The 17,136-nt window shown below is 41.3% G+C and overlaps 1 protein-coding gene across 2 annotated transcripts in view; it reads right to left on the reverse strand.

Moving 5' to 3' along the window:
- The window catches only part of Adgrl2 (adhesion G protein-coupled receptor L2), a 647,549-nt gene that overhangs the window by 257,270 nt on the left and 373,143 nt on the right, over positions 1-17,136 (reverse strand). The window contains exon 1 of one of the 2 annotated variants that reach the window (XM_076575176.1): positions 13,997-14,201. The exons of the other annotated variant lie outside the window; for it this stretch is intronic. The gene's annotated coding sequence lies outside the window, so the exon portion shown is untranslated. Of the gene's footprint in view, positions 1-13,996; positions 14,202-17,136 lie in introns of those variants that run through there. 2 annotated transcript variants of the gene reach the window in all.

Here is a 17,136-nt window from a genome sequence, read left to right on the forward strand (position 1 = left end):
TGTCACATTCATTAACTTTTAGTACAGAGTTAGTTTTCTAAACCCTCATTATTCCCCTTTAGACTTTTGATTCATTGTGTATAAAAATATACCAAAATGATGCTGATTGTTTAATCTTAGTTTTAAATTTCTAGGAAAACTTCTTTCTTTAGTATTAAACATACTCAGGGGCATTCTCCCTTCCATTAAGTTTATTTAATGTGAAATGACCAGCAACTATCGTGTGTGTGTGTGTGTGTGTGTGTGTGTGTGTGTGTGTGTGTGTGTGTGAGAGAGAGAGAGAGAGAGAGAGAGAGAGAGAGAGAGAGAGAGAAAGAGAGAGAGAAACACAGAGACAGAGACAGAGGCAGAGACACACAGAGAAGCAAATGTATTTGTTCATGTGTGTGCATAAATAGTGTTTAGTCAATATTTCTAAGCAAAGATATGTGTAGATGTATTTATTGTTCAGAAGTTTGATGACACTTAATAATGGTGGCATAATAATAAGGTAAACATTTATTCCAGGTTGTCTGGTACAATTCAATTTATGTCTCACTTTAGCACAATTATTAGTAGTATCTGTTTTCACTCTTAAAAGTATCTAAGTCTAACCAAAAAATTACATAGTTGCATTAACCTAATATTAAGGCACCATGAGAGCCAAAGATCTAAAGTGTTTGTGACAAACCCACTAGAATTTCTACATATTTCCGAACTGTGAAGCTGTGGGCAATTACTTGTCTACTCTGAGACCCATTTGCCATCAGATCACATGGCTAATAGTAGTTATTGAGATAGAGCTATTGAGACAACATCAATGCAATGGTATTATGTCTGAGTAGGCACACAAATGGGGGATACTGTGACTACTCTGTAAGATTGCTATTCATTTATTCAAGGTGATGGATTTATGCTTAGTGATCAGCATTTTGGTAGGTCCTAAGAAAATACCCACTAACTGCACCCATCTCAGTTGCCTCCAGCCCCACCATCCACCAAAGGGAGCCGGTCATAAACGTCAGACATCACCTGCTTATCCCGTCTGGCTTCACACTCATGCTGCTCTGTGATGTTGTATCAGGCCCTTCTGCTGCACAGCAAGCTTTCTTTCCCACAAGTCATCTCCCTGGGGGTTGAACTGTATTTTGGATCTCTGAACTGTAAGGCAGCCTCAGTTAAAGGTTTTCCTTTATAAGAGTTGCTGTGGTCATGGTGTCTCTTCACAGCAATAGAAACACCAGCTAAGACAGGTGTCATTTTGATGCTGTCCACCATCTTTTAGGGTCACAGTGGTTTGGAACTCGCTAAGCATGCTAGGATAGCTGGCCAGCAAGCTCCTTGGATATACCTGTCTCCATCTCCCCAGAACTGGTACTTCATGATATACCAGACAGCTGACACTGGGGAGTAAATTCAGATCCCCATGCTTACGTGACAAGCACTTTGCCAGATGAGCATCAACCAGCCCTGGGCGTACTATTTAGTGCTTCTGAGCCTCAGTCTCTCGTTTGTAAAATGGGGATATTCTTTTACTTACCAGATCAGAACTTTACATATTAAATGTGATGATATCTGGAAGACCTACAAGCTATGGAACATGAATTCATCCCATGCTACTTATCTCATTACTTCTTGGTGTCAGCTAAAATGGTTAATGATATTGGGTCCAAGTTGCACTAATGAAGACTAATTTGAATTTTTTCCTATAGAAACAAGAAGTCATAATATACATTAACTAGATGACACCTGGCTTACCCCATCAAAATTTTGGTGAAACACATTATGGAATCTCATTCAACTATCCAGGTTTATTAGTGATCTTTCCTACCTGGGCATACATGTTTTTGGAATCCAGTTACCATAGGAACCATATGGTTCTCTTTAGACTTTAGAAAAAGCCTTAGTAATATGGAAACAGAAATGGCATTCCCAGGTCCAGGATCCATTCAGCCAGACATTTTGTCAACCCAGCTCTGCACTTAGGTGTTTCTCCCTATCCTCTCAAATGTATTCTCTAGGAAGTACTGTAGGCAGCACATATACTACAGCCATTTATCACTTCTCTAGGATACACAAAGCCCAGTCCCCCCCCCACCAAAAACATTTAAAACCCTATAAATTCCAGCACTCAGAAGCTGAGGCAGGAGGATTACTGTAAGTTGGTGGCTAGTGTAGGGCACCTAAGTGAGTTCTAGATTCTGTATGTCTCCCTCCTAAAAGAGTGCTCTGAAAAAGCTTGCTTTCTCTGTCGCTTCACTCCCAGAAAACCACTGAAAAACTTGATTTCCATTCTTTCTCTCCCTCATGCTTGGAATTTCTAGAGTAGGTTTGCAATGTCAAGGCAGCAGACTCCTGGGTATCCTTAGACCATATTGGGGGCAGGGGGTTGCAAACTAAAATCTATTTTCAAAATAAAACTAAGACAGTATTTGCCTTTTTCAAAGTGTTGACATTTGTACTGAACAGGAAGTTTGACATACAAAGCTGCAGACACCTGAGCTATGGCAAGGCCATGGCACCAAGCATGTCGTAGTAGTGTAGTCAGCATTTGCCCAACTTCCGTCTACTTGTAGAAAAACAAAAACAACAATGTAAAACATACAGTAAATTAAAAACCACTGACTTCCATTAAGAATGTCTTTTATGAATGATGAAAACTCTCATCAAATCCAAATCTCTGAATATGTATCATTAATGTTATTTATGATAAAAGGGAAATGGATCCAAAATACAGTTCAACCCCCAGGGAGATGACTAGTGGGAAAGAGAGCTTGCTGTGCAGCAGAAGGGCCTGAGTTCAAATCCCCAACAGCTAAGTAAAACAGAAGAGAATGGCTACACATGCTTTTAATCCCAGCACATGGGAGCAGACAGGCAGATCCCAGAGCTTGCTGCCAGCCAGCGTAGCTAAATCACATAGCTTTAGTTTCAGAGAGAGACCCTGTCTCAAATCAATAAGGCCAAAAGCGATAAAGGAAGTCACTTCATATCTGCATCTGCCTCTGGTCCTGGCAAGTACATGGACAAGGGCATACCCACATACTTATGTACATGCATTATACACGCACACATGTACACATGTGTGCAGTTCGACTTTGTGCAGCAGTCTGTCTCGCCGAAAACACTTGTGAACTGTTAATGTCAGGGACTGAACAAGATGCTCCTCCCATGAATTCCATTTCTACTTCAGGAGCAGCTGACAGGCACAGCATGGTAGACCTGTGTGCTTTGCAGAGTCATGCCATAGCAAATGAATAGACGAGCCAGTCACTTCAAGGAAGACACCCAGTGAGATATTGCCAACAATAAAACGAAAATGTCCTGATAAAAATCATAACCTAATGAAAGATGTGAATCTGTCCTGCTAGCCTGATCGTTTTCCAAGTCGTCGAGATGGACTTTTCTGATAAGCTCAGGACTGACGTTCACAGAGGTGCTCTTTGCTACACATGCTTTATGAAATATGGTGGCATTTGGGAAATCCCTGTATGTCAGTGAAACGGTATTTTCCAAGTGAACACTTCATGATGCCTCCGAATCCTGCATATAATCTGTGGGGAAATTGTCATTTCAAATGTAAGATTTACCAATGCATTTTACTACAAGTAAGTTTTAGCTTAAAATTTTTATCTGTATGAGAGTATGACCATACGTAAACATAAAATGTGGGTGTTTTTGGAGGCGAGAAGAGGGCCTTGGATCTCCTAGGGATGGAGTTATTGGCAGTTTGGATCCATCTGAGGGTGCTGGGAATTGAACTCCAGTCCTCTGCAGGAGCAGCAAAAGCTTTTAATGGCTGAGTCATCTCTCCAGCTCCTACAACAGACTTTTAAAACTTCCCTAACATGTTTCAGATCCCAGCTTGCTGTGAGCCTCTACTGCAGACGGTTCTTTATTGAACAGAGAATTATGTTTACTTGAAGAGATCATTAGAATATCCTTTCCTTTCCCTGGGCACAGCTCTTCTCTTCATATGCTTCAAACACAGCACTGGTATAGAAGGGGATAGGAGAACTTAGCTGACCTCTCTCAACTCAAGTATCAAACATATTCACAGAATATTTAAATAATGTCACTTTTCTGGCTGATTTTTCTATTTTTAAAATATCTTTATTTTTCTTAAAATTGTGTCTTATGGGGCTGGCAAGATGGCACAGCAGGTAAAGCCTTTGCCACCTGAAATTCAAGCTTAATGACTTGAATTTGATCCCTAGAACTCAAGTGAAGATAGAGGAAAACAACTCCACAAGGTTGTCCTCTGACCTCCACATGAATGCCTCAGCACATGCACACACGGTCACAGTATATTAAAAACATTTTATCATGTGTCACACAACATGGCTTTGTTGTGAGTCTTTTTCATTGGATTAGCAATGGCACATGCATGTATAATAGTAAGTTAAAATTTATAATGGATCGTATGAAATGGGTTTATTGTGACTCTTTTTAGTTGAATTAGTAATTATATATTTAATTTTTTCAGTTTTAATTTCTAATGTGATTAATATTTATGGAAATAACCCACATAAACAGAAGCTCTTAGAATCCTCAATACTTTTTTAATTTGTAAGATAGGAGCTCATAGTCCAGGCTAGCCTCTTACTTACTGGTGAGAATGACCTTAATCTTCTCACGCTCTTCTTTCTGTCCCCTGAGATAGCTCCACACCACACACCTAGTGCACACCATGTTGGGAGTCTAACCCAGGGTTCATACATGCTGGGCAAGCACTCACTGTATCCCCAGACCCTTCCATAACTATGGGAAATGGAAAGCTTGATACTCACTGCTTCAGGAGGAGGCTCCTTTTATCCTTCTATTCAAGATGCCTGGTTCTGAGTTGCTTCACAGATGTTTATTTAGCAACTAGTAGGTGAAGAAAAGCTGAAATTCTACATAATCCCTGAAAAATCTGATACTGTAGCAGAAAATATCTTGATATAAAATAAACTGTGCATCAATTAAGATGCAAAGTACAAAAAAAAAGTTCCCAGCCCTATTCTTGCTTCATAATGCTTGACTTTAAAACAGACAAGGACCATTTGGCCATCATTCATTAACTAAATCTACAAAGTTCACGGAGAAAACACTGCTAGTTACACCATGATGTTAGATACCTTGCATCAAGGGAACCGGTTTGTTTCTCCTAAATCCCACGTTGTGACAGTCGCATCTTTAAGCTTCCTTGTTTTAAGTATCAATTTGTAAATCTTACAATTTGCTTGAGAAAGAGTTAAGCTCAGCCTGATGGAGCCAGCCTGTAATCTTCATTATTTAGGAAGATGGAGGCAAGAAGATCAAAAGTTCAAAGTCTACCTAAACTTCAGAGAAAGTTCAAGGTCATCCTGGGTAACACAAACTGAGGGCTGGCACATATGAGACCAAGTACTCCAAAGGAGAAAACAAAAGAAGTTTTTGAAATTTTGTTTGACTTTCTACTCTTCAGGCATCAAGATAAAGTCCAGGGCCTCACGTGTGGTAGGCAAACTTGATACACTACCAGCCCATTAACTACTTTAAAATATTCCACCATGGTTGTATTTTATGATTTCAATACCTATTCATTCCACTTTCCTATAACAAAATTTTGAGTCCATCTTAGCTTCAGAGGGAGATGGAGAAGAAACACTGAGAGAAGAAATAATGAGGTGTTGAGGCAAAGGAGCAGAGAAACTGAGCTCCAGGTAGCTTAAGCCACCCCCCAAATTCTCAGGAAATAAGAAGCATGTTAAATGGTGGTTTGTCTTTTAAATTAAACCCTGTGGTGTTTTCTTCCTTCCCTTGCTATTGCTATTCTGCCTCCTTCAAGCCAAATTAACCGTCTTTAAAGAGAGTGGCTGAGTGATTCCTTTGTACAGGGAAGGTTGTCTGAAACCATGTTACATATGCAGTGTAGTTGTTAGAACTGAATAGAGAGGTAACAAGTCTCATCTAACCGAGAAAGGTTCACCTTTGATTCCTGCTGATGGAGTTAATGAACCCAAGATCTGACCTATTACCCCATAAGTTGCATCCTATCCAAACTACTGAGAATCTTCTCCTCATCTGAACTCTAACCAGTGATGAATCACTGCTTTATTGGCAGAATTAAACAATTTTGGAGAATATAAAATACTTAGGTCTCTTTCTGTTGATAGTATTGAGATTAAATAAAATTTAGAATGTAGACAGAAAAAAACAGCAACAACAAAGTGAAAAAAAAAACCGTACAAACACACAAACAATCTGGATCCTACAGTTACGTTGTATGACTCTATTCCAGTGAGTGACCTCCAAGGGTCAGCTGTTTCTCTTCCCAGTCCTCTTGGAGAATCACAAGCTCATCTACTGAGAACAAACAACAGTTTTCTGCAAGGCTAGGGAATTTTTAATGACAATTTTGATCTCTAAGACTCTCAGAGTTTGATGTAAAGTGTGTGCAGGCTCAACCCTCACCCCCAACCTCTGCAAAAAAATATTTAAGTGAAATTCAGAAATATAATGAGGCCATATGATAGACATCTATTTAAGGGATGTATTCCAATTTTTGTGTTTCAAAATATTAAGCAGTTCTCCAACTTACAGTCTAGTATATAATTTGAAATGTAAACAAAAGCATTCACAATTTTCCTTTCTTCTAACATATCAAGGAGAATAAACATGGGCTAAAGCCTTTCCGCCCTCATCCCTATCTGTACATTGGTTAAACAATCAGCGCTTCTGCAGATGCATGCAGGAAAATCAGGAGCACTCCTGCTTCCCCCATCCACCCAGCCATGCTGTTCTGGCAGCACACACACATAATGGAAACAAAATTGCTTTAAATAATCAAAATACACAAGGCACTTTTTTCTCCCCTGAGTGATTGGAAATAACCCTGACAAATGCTTGCATTTGGTAAATTATGAGCTAGCCAAGTTACGTTTGCATAAATATAATGAAAAACATTTTTTAAAAAATTTAGTGAGCATATAAAGCAAAGCATTCTCTTGGTAATGAATTTCTTTGACAGAAAAACCAACAACCATGCAGGGCAACTTTATGAAGGTGCCTCCCTGTGTGCTTAGGAGGGGAGGAAGAGGGGGACCAGAGAGAGAAAGATAGACAGACAGACAGATGGGGCAAAGAGAGGGAGATAGAGAATGAGGGAGAGCGGAGAGGAGGAAGAGGGACATGAAGAGGAGGAAGATTACACACACACATTATATACACAAACAGAACTGTGCAGCATTGTATAAACGACAGGAAGTCTTACAACTAAGTAGAGATAGAGAAGGAGCCTAGACACAGGAACACCCCCCACCCCCCCCACCCCCCACCCCGTGTTTTGGAAAGAACATAAAGACTGTGCGATGCAACAATGTTGACATGGCATGCAGATCATTCATATTCCTCAGACATAACTCTCTGATAACACTGAGATTACCTAGCACATAAACACATAATTATATTCTCTTCCAACCATCTAGACACCACACCTCAGCTGCACATGTAAGCAAGCCTCTGTGTATAGGTGAAGCCAATTTGTGCATGGCTAATAAAAATGTATTTGAATAGAGAGAAAATAATTTCCTTCTCCCAGGTAATATGGTGCGATTTGCTATCTGACTGCTATGAATACACAGAGCATCAAATATGTGGATGCCAAAGAAAACAGATATTTTCAGAATAAAAGGCCAAAAGAAGACAGACATACATTTAGAATTTTCTAGATTCACATATTCTTAAGCTAGGCACAATAAGCTAGGAAGCTGAGCACTGATTTTACTGCCTGAATAGGCAGACATCACTGAGAATTTTGTAGCCTTTAACAGTCACCAGGTCTGGGGGACACACCTTGACACCAAAGGGATACTATCAAATTCTTTCCCAAACAGGCTAGTCATGTGACACAAGAATTTGTACCTTAGGCCTATACCAAAGAGAGGCCACATCCTAAAAGATAAAGTGGACCAGGAACAAATGGGTGGAGTAGAGGTGATTTTCTTAGGGGAAAATTCCCCTGATTCCAAAGCATGAATTGTAGGAAGTACCTGCCTATCATTTACAGCCTGAGTCACTGAACATCATCTGCTTGTCCCCATTAACTGCCACCCACCTTCAGTCAGAAGAGCGAGTGTGAGCCAGTGGGAAACCAAGACAACAGCTCTGGGTGGAGAAATGGGGCAGGGACCAAGTTGCCGGCTATGGCCTCCCTCTGCAGCTGCCTGTCCTCTTCTCCTCCCCTCTCTTAGAGTGAGCTCCCAGAAAGCACACTGCTGCTCCAGTTCCAGCTTTCAGAGTGGGGAGAGACCACAGGCAAGTCGTGCTTCCAGCACCTGCCTTCTCTTCCCAGGAAAGAAACTGGCCTTCACTGAGTCTCTCCCGAAAGTCACCAGTGACTAAGCCATTATGACATCTGTCTGTGTCTCCTGCTTGCCTGATGATCAGGCCTTCTTTCCAGAAACTGCCCATCCCTACCCTTTTCCTTCCCCGGACAGGGTTTTTTTCCTTTTGAACGTACAAGAGCAACTGCACTCACCAACCTCTCCCATTCTATACATGGAATCTAAGTTGCATTCTCCCCCATGCCAATCTTGTCTACTCTTTGGGCCACTGACCTGGATATGGGGTTTGAACTGTACTCTGCTTTTTCTCCAGAAAGATAGGTACTAGTACCTCCCAAAACAATGCTGTCCAAACTGAATCATCTTCTCTCCCATGTTTCCATTCTCTCATCTTTCCTTTATTTTACCCAAAGGTCTTACTATGTAGCTCCAACCAGCCTATAATTTGATCTATAGATCAGGATGGCCTCAGATTCAGGGAGGTCTACCTGCCTCAGCTTCTTGAGTGTTGGAGTGAAGGGTATGCACCACCAAGCTCAGCCTCTTTCCTGTTTTTTAAATAAATCATCTCCAAGCTTTAAAAGCTAGAACCAGATATGACAACTCCCCTGTCTCTTTCCACACTTATTTGCAAATCATCAATTCCCTCTCTGAGGGAATTCCACCATTTTCAGCCTCTTCTTCAGCTTTCTCTCTCAACAGCCTCTATAATGCTCTTCAAGGCCTTTCTTCATCCAAACAGATTCACATATTGTTGCAGTAAAAAGCTTTGTGAAATGCAGTTTTGTTTGTGTTTATATGCATTTCCATAGCTAAATGCATTTGCTCTAGACATCTGCTTTGCTCTAGACATACTTTGTGCTTTCCCAAGGAAATGTCTTTTCTGTTAACCTCTCACTGCCTCTCCTAGGTGTCAACATCGAGTGTTGGGGTCTAAGAGGTTTGACTTCCCATAGAGAAGAGGACACACAAGAAAGGCCTGCTGTCTTTACCCTTAGATACCTGCAATGTGGCAATTCTCCATACAAATTGATGCTGAAGACTTTTTGATTTTAGATTACAGTCATTGCATTGTTTAAAGATCTTTAATATTCCCTTTACCAGGCCAACAGGGCCCTGAGAGTCAGGATCTGGAAAAGGTTTGGAAGCACACAATGAAGATCAGTGGGGACAAAAAAGAGATACCCAGAAGCAGCCAGTAGTTTCTCAGTGTCTTGGTTCAGACTTATAATCCTAGCACTTGAGAAGTTGAAGTAGGAGCATCAGAAGTTCAAGGTCAGCCTTGGACACTTAACAAGCTGGAGGCCAATGTGATGTACATAAGACCTTGCAAGAAGCAGCCAGTACCAGACCAGCAGCACTCTGATACAATGTTGTCCTCTGCTCTTTTGCCTACCGTCTACAATCATCCACCCACCCACCCAGCAGTCCCTCCCTCAGTCTCATAATATTCTCTGCCCCAGTTATGCCGTGTTCAAGCCTGTCACACCCAGAGGATGCCCTGGGCCCACTAGCATACATTTAAATGAATGCTGTCCTCTGCTCCTATCTTTAGGCAGGCAAACCGGAACAGCTAGCTAAGTGTCTGAATGTACTTGTCCTAAAAGGTTGATAGTCATTCCAGACATGGAGAGCAGAAGGCAGGCATTTGGAGCCTGCTCTCTCTCTGAAGTGGTGGATGGGTGTGTTCTCAGGCTGTGGCTGTGTGGTTCACGGTGTCCCACCCTGGGGGCTGGGAGTCAACAGGAATCTGAGGCAGGTAAGGAGGAAGTCACACTGCTAAAGGGAGGCCAGGGCCAGCTGCACTCAGGCCTTTCCCTGTAGCTGGGTAAGTACCTTCAGTACCTGCAGCCGGCCAAAGGTGAGCAGGAGGAAGGGGGACAAGGTCGGGCTTCCCTGAAGACAAAGCCTCTGTCCCTTGCTTCCTTTAAAGATTTCTTCCCCACACCCCCTTCCTTGATGGAGGTGACAGAGGGCCAGCTGATAAAAGCTCTCTGGGCACTGGCACTGGAAGATGTAAAAGTGTAAGGCATTCCTTAGCTGATTGCAAGTCTGCAAAAGGGAACCTCTAAGAAAAACTTTGCAATTCTTCTTTCTCCCTCCTTTTCCCCACCCAATTTAATTTTAAGTTTTTTTTCAGTTCATTTGCAGTTTCTTCTCTCCTGCAGGAAGGCAGAGTCATTTTAATGACTGTGTGATGTCCACCTTCCCCCAGTTCCCAGGAGATGACCTCATCAGTGTCCTCACTAAGATCAAAGGCATCCTGACAACTCTCCTCACCCCCACCTCAGACTTTCTTCGTCATGATCCCCCTCTACTCCCCTCTCTGGGCACAACAAGAACATGACAAACTACATCGCAGCTACCTTGGCTCATTGGTCTCTCCCCAAGTTCAAGTTGAGCCCCATTAGTGATACACCTCCCTGCTAATTGTTCTGGAATTGCTGGATATTTTGTCTCCTTAAAAATGAAGTCATACTGCTTCTTCTTTTTTTTTTTTTTTGGCCAGGTTTGGTAGGACAGGCCTGTATTCTCAGCTTCTCAGGAGACTGGAAGGATTGGAAGTTCAAAGTCAGCCCAGGCCTGGCAATTTAATAAGCGCCTGTCTCAAAACAAAAGCAAAAAGATAAGAGGACACCATAAACTGGCATGAAATGTCCTTATGTAACCCCGTATAATGAAAATCCGTAACTAGGGTCTGGGAGGTGGTTCAGCAGATCGCAGCACTTGCTGCTCAAGGGTGAGGAGGAGGGGGCTCTGATCCTGAACATTCCTCTACATGTGGCTGCCCATAATCCCCTCACTCACAGGGCATAGCTAGGAGATTCCTGGAACAAGATCAGTGCTTGACTAGCTGGAACTGGAAAGCTCTGGGTCCAGTGAGGGACCCTGCCTTCATAAGCAAAATGGAGAGTGACTAGGAAAGACACCCAATGTCAACTTAGGGCTTCTACATGCATGCACACACAAAAGCATGTATGCCCACACAACATGTGCACCCACATGCAAGTGAACATGCATATACACATTCACACACATCACATGTGCACACACACCAAAGCTCCCATAAAATGTCACAAGAGGAATGGGGACATAGTTTAGTGACAGATACCAGCCCCCACAAAAAACAAAAATAGTTAACAATTAAAATTGAGGGGCAATTAAAAAAAACATACATATACTACTAACTACTTTGGGTCCATATTTTGCTTTCTGATAACGGATGTCTGATCATGATAAACTCACAAAGATCAGTTGTTTAAATCCTGGGTATTAGCAACTCATAGCTCTGGAAAACTAGTATTTCAGATTCTGTCTGCCACAGGTTAGCTAATAAGAAAAGTCTCATATCCATCTACAGGCAGTGCCTAATTTTGTTTCTTGAGATATGACTATTGTTTAAGACATAGGCTTTTGGGAAATGATATTAACAACTTTCTCTTCAGTTTATTCCCCATCAAACTTTTGGGCTTTCTGAATGGACTAGTTCACATGCTTTTCATAATTTAGCTTAAATCTTAAAATGGAGGCAGCTCCCTCTGTCTTAAACAAAAACAGGACTAAAACATTGGCAGAAAATGAGTCAGTCTCCCTGGGGGTTCTTGAAAACTGACTTATGGAAGGCCACAGCTTCTTTTGTATGAGGCAGGCTTTCCCAGGTGGTAATGCTGACTGTGTTTCCTGAGTTGTGTTTTCCCTCAAACAGAAGTTCTGGTGCAGGGACTGTGTCTACCTTGCTTACCCTCTTGTGCTGTGGACTGTATGGCAGAAAAAGTGCATCATAAACACTGAAACAGTGTTGGTGCGACGAAATGAAACTTGTGCCCTAAAATGGTGTTTCCCTACACCATTTTCTGAAGGGAGTATCATATACCCTTGGGGCTGTAGTGTAGATAGAGTGTCCCTGTAGGATGTGTTCAAGATGCTTAGGAATTTGGTTCAATCGCATGTCTGCCAAGATTCAGAGGGCAAAGAGTGGAGACTCAGAGCTCTGGTTTAGTGGAATCAAACACTTACACACCAAAGTCAGCCAGTTTTTGGCCTGAAGCCTCTGGACCTGGCTGAGGCTGGCCACAATAGACTGGATTCTGTAGACAAGGCGACAGTCCAGTTGTCATCAGCAACTTGTTTCTCCTAGAGCTAAATTATACATTCATATTTTTTGAATGTAGTTTCACCACTTATGAAGCATGATCAGGTTATGTGAATTGTTGACTACAAGCGCTGCGAACCTGGTTTAAATGCTACAGGTCAAATAGTGATAAATCAGTGTCGCGGTGACATTTATTGTACCCGCCTCCTTTTTTTTTTACAAATACCCAAACATTTTATTTTAATCGAAAAGAAAACAAGGTATGTCACTGAGGAAAATATCATACACATTTTTGTGCTTCTTATTTAAAGCAAGGAGAAACATCTGAAATCTGTTTGCTAACTGCGGTATGATGGGAACGAGCCTGCAGGCATTATGCTGTCCCCTGTCTGCTTGCCAGTTCTGCTTAGTCCCAACGTATTAATGAACAAGTGCAAGTATTTGAAGAATCAGCATTTCCGCATTTGCATGCAAACTCTCATGCTGGGTAATTATACACAGAGCTGGCACTCAAATTAATTAAAGCTGATTTCTCTGTGACTGCAAACTGGTCATATGTCCCTGCTTTGCCTTCCTATGAAGTCATCACTCTACATTCAATGTGACACTTCTGTCCCTGGTATTCTCAGGCATGTTAATGTTTGACAATTGTGAATCCGGCAATATTTTGGAGAGCAGCTGACAATAGCTGGGTGGCTTTCTGCTTTGCTCCCCCCTTTTATGGTATAAAGATAAAGAACAGCTTCTGAACGCTTGCTTTGTAATTATCTCAAATAATAACGCAGACAAATTACACATATTGTTCCAGCGGGTTCCCTCCCTTCTTGGATGACTCCACCCACTTGATTAGAGCTTACAAACAATTCATCAAACTTAAAAATTTTGTTTATTTGATGTTAACAAACAATTAGCCTTGATGGGCTTAGTCTTAATTTTGAAAAGGCTATAACAAATGGTGTTTTACTTTCAGAGCCCTGGCTCACACTATTCAAGATCGGGGAGATTAGGGGAGAGAGAAGCAGTGATGACTGCTAGATTTGATTAAGACTTTCTGAGTCCTCATCAAATAGAACAGAATTGAAACGGAGACTCTTATTTGCCGAAGAGATCCCTGAACATTAACTCCTAGGACAGAAGGCTTTCCTAGGCTCTTCTGCAATCAAACCACCTTCTCTGGTTTCTTGCTTCCTCCGAAGGAACTCCTTCTGCGACAATTCTTTTGAAAAGACATCCTCAGAGTAATTAAGATATCGTTATGATTCTCGTTCATAAATTTAAATCTCTGGGTGTGGGTAGTTAGCAAACATCCTCCGACAGGGCCCCTGGAGAGGAGCCATTTTGACATATCTCCCTGAAGTCACTCCCCACCACTCAGGTACCATTCACCCTCCTCCTCATTTCTCTGCATCCCATTAGCCAGGAACAGCACAGACAGCTCCTGCCTGGGCTGGCTGTCTCTTTTGTAGAGCAAGCACCACACAGTTCTGTCCCTCCAGTTCACGATGCTGAACCACACTGCCAAGTTTGTCCTAGTAATCTACATTTGAAAGGCAAGATCTGGGAGGAAATCTATAATGTGTCTCTAAGCTCAAAACAAGAACTGAATTGGCCTTACCTTATCAGAAATCCTGGATCCGCACAGAATAGCACGTCCTAGCTCCTTTCAAAACTGAGACAGGTGGTCCAAGAGAGGGAGTCCTGAGCCCTTCCAGGAGAGGCTCCTGACCAGACCAGTCACAACACAATGACTGGGATCCTCCGAAGCCTGCCTCTCTGGCCCATCATGAATTTCCTACGCAGACAGGTGTCATATTGGCATGGATTTCGTTGCCAAGTACATTTTAAGAGATGGGCGTGGCTGCCACCCCACAGCCAGTTCCGCTTGTCTTTAAACTCTCTTAACCCTCTGCTTTCAATATTTCGCCCAGGCACCCGGTGACTTCATGAAGTACCCACGCACAGGGCTCAGCTCACTGAGGTGTGGGAACAGTATCGAGAGTTAAGTAGCACAGTCATTGTCGTACACAATGCTCGTAGCTCCTGGCAAATACCTATTTGCTGAATCAGGATTGGGCTGCGGGAAGCTGGACTGGGCAGTTCGACGGCTTTCTGTTTGTTTCCTTTTTACAAACCATCCTCTTCTAATTAACCAGTTAGCAAAAAGGAGATTCTTCTTTTGATATTTATTCTTTAACACGAAAGCTTTCATCATAAAGGATTACTCCATTTCAATCTTTTTTTTTTTAATTACAGCAAACGTTTACAAAACAAAAGGCAGAGACCTAATAATTACAATTAAGTCATTGCATATCTTATTCATTTTGCTCTTAAATTAGTGTATGGCAAATCAAACATATATGACAGTTAGGATTAAAACATGTTCAGTAGGCTATTCATTACTCCTTTTTAAGAGAAAAGACGTGGTCTGTAAACTTCCTGGAGAAAATCAGTAATTTTCTCTCTCTCCTCCCTCCCTCCCCCCCATCACTTACAACTTGAATAGTAGATGGGTGGCAAATCACTCAATAAATGAGTTAAAATTTTTGATCAGAGTATTAAAAATGTTTGTTATCTGCATATCTATCTTATAGACATTTATGTAAATAGAATTTAGGATATGTCACAATCCAATGTATTATCTGTTAATATAAGTATACTATAAGCAAATCTATGTTTAAAAATAAGGGACTCAGTGACTGTGAAGGGCCTGACACTGGCCTATGCTTTGAACCTGTGTTGTCAATGGACTCAGAGGTGAGAGTTTAACGTCCTCAAACATCTTGATTCCTTGGTGACATTTAAATCAAGCAAACTTACAATTTTAAAACTCATTTAATCTTAAATATCAAAATTTCAACCAATATGCCTCTTAAAGTAGGGGTTTCTGCCAGATGCTGGTGGTGCACACCTTTGCCTGCAGAGAGGCAGGCAAATCTCTGTGAGTTCGAGGCCAGCCTACTCTACAGAGTGAGTTCCAGAATAGCCTGAGCCGTTACATAGAGAAAGCCTGTCTCCAAAAAAAGGAGGTATTTCTTCTATCATATTGCATTTGCTTCAAGTTGTCCTATATATACCACAAAACTGACACCTAATGATGCTCAGTTAGTATCTGAGAAGCAATACATGTTTATGATCACACAAGTGGAAACTGTAAGTGGTGGAGATGAACTTACCTGTAACCTACTGTGGTTCCCCTGTGTATTGAAAAGACACAAGCTATGCATATAGGTGCACATGGGAATCATTTCCTAAGCAAAGGGAATCCAAATCACTCTGAAAAGAGCACACAACTAGCAGGTTACTCATTCTTATTTTATTGATTTTAAAGATCTATCGTTTATCTATCTATCTATCTATCTATCTATCTATCTATCTATCTATCTAATCTATATGATGTGTGCATGTGTATGTGTGTGCATGCTACACGTGTGCAGGTACCCATGGAGGTAAGAAGGTGTCAGATACCCAGAGCTGGAGTTACAGGCAGTTGTAACCTGCTTGATGTGAGTGCTGGGAACTGAACTCCAGTCCTCTATGAGAGAAGCAGACAGAGGTGACTACTGGACCATCTCTCTAGCACTCACTCTCATTTTAAATAAAGCTCTTCATTAGCTTTAACCATTACATTTCTCAATAATCTATTCTTTAGTATGAGTCTTTTTTTTTTTTCTGAAAATCTTCGTAGGATAAATTTAATCCCTCTTCCACATGAAAGTTATTCAACTATTTGAAAATGGCTATCATTTTCCCCAAACTCTTCCTTTTTCCAGATGGAACGTTCCTTTAATCATTATAATATGATATGGCTTTTAAGGCCTATCATCATGTTGGATGGATTCCAGTTTGTCCGTGTCTCTCCGAAACGTGGCAGTCAGATCTGAATGTATTACTTGAAATGTGGTCTAATTATGCAAAATACAAGCGTACTGCAGTTGCTCAGGACTCTATTTCAAGTCATTTATAGAGGCAGGAAATGCACTCCAAAGAGGGGGTGGCATCCTGATCATATTCTTGGTTCTTGAACTTTCACAAAACCAAAATGTCTGTCTTTTGCAGACAGAACTCGGCTTAATCAAATCTCTTAGGTCTTGTTCTTGTTGGAATTAATGTTTTGAGTGGAAAAATTTAGTTGTATTCCCTTCCATACTAGAGTTCATCTTTGGCACTGGTCCAGTGTTCTAATTACTTGTGAAGCCTGACTTGACTATCCAATATGTTTGTTACCGTATTTTATTGTGTATCATTCATTAAAAGGCATCTGAGTTGTTTCTATATGTCAGACTGTGTGCTGGTCTCTGATGATACCAAGAACAAGAAGATGAGGCCTTGTCCTGGCATAACTTTACACATAGCAAGGAACCTGCTGATGTACTCAATGCCTTAGATGCTGTCTTCCAAACGACTGGCATAAAAAAGAAAAAGAAAGTGGCTGTATGTATCTCAACGCTCTCCCCAGGTTGATGAGAGATAGTTGTTTGGCTCTAAGCCAGTAAGAGAAGAATGACTTTATTAAGTGTTTTTATCAAGGATGCTTAAGAAGCAAGTAAGTGACATGATAGCATTTATTAAACACCGCATCCTGATGACATAAATATTTTAACACTTGCTTACAGTTGAAAACTGAGGTTCAGAAAATTTTCAGAACTTTCACAGATGTACTTGGACAATATGTTTTAGAACTGCTATGTGAACTTCTAAGCATCTACTCCAAAGTCTATTCCCAATCACTCTCAAGGAAGTGATTCTGACATGTTG

This window comes from Peromyscus maniculatus, chromosome 6, assembly GCF_049852395.1.
Source record: "Peromyscus maniculatus bairdii isolate BWxNUB_F1_BW_parent chromosome 6, HU_Pman_BW_mat_3.1, whole genome shotgun sequence".
Taxonomy (NCBI): domain Eukaryota; kingdom Metazoa; phylum Chordata; class Mammalia; order Rodentia; family Cricetidae; genus Peromyscus; species Peromyscus maniculatus.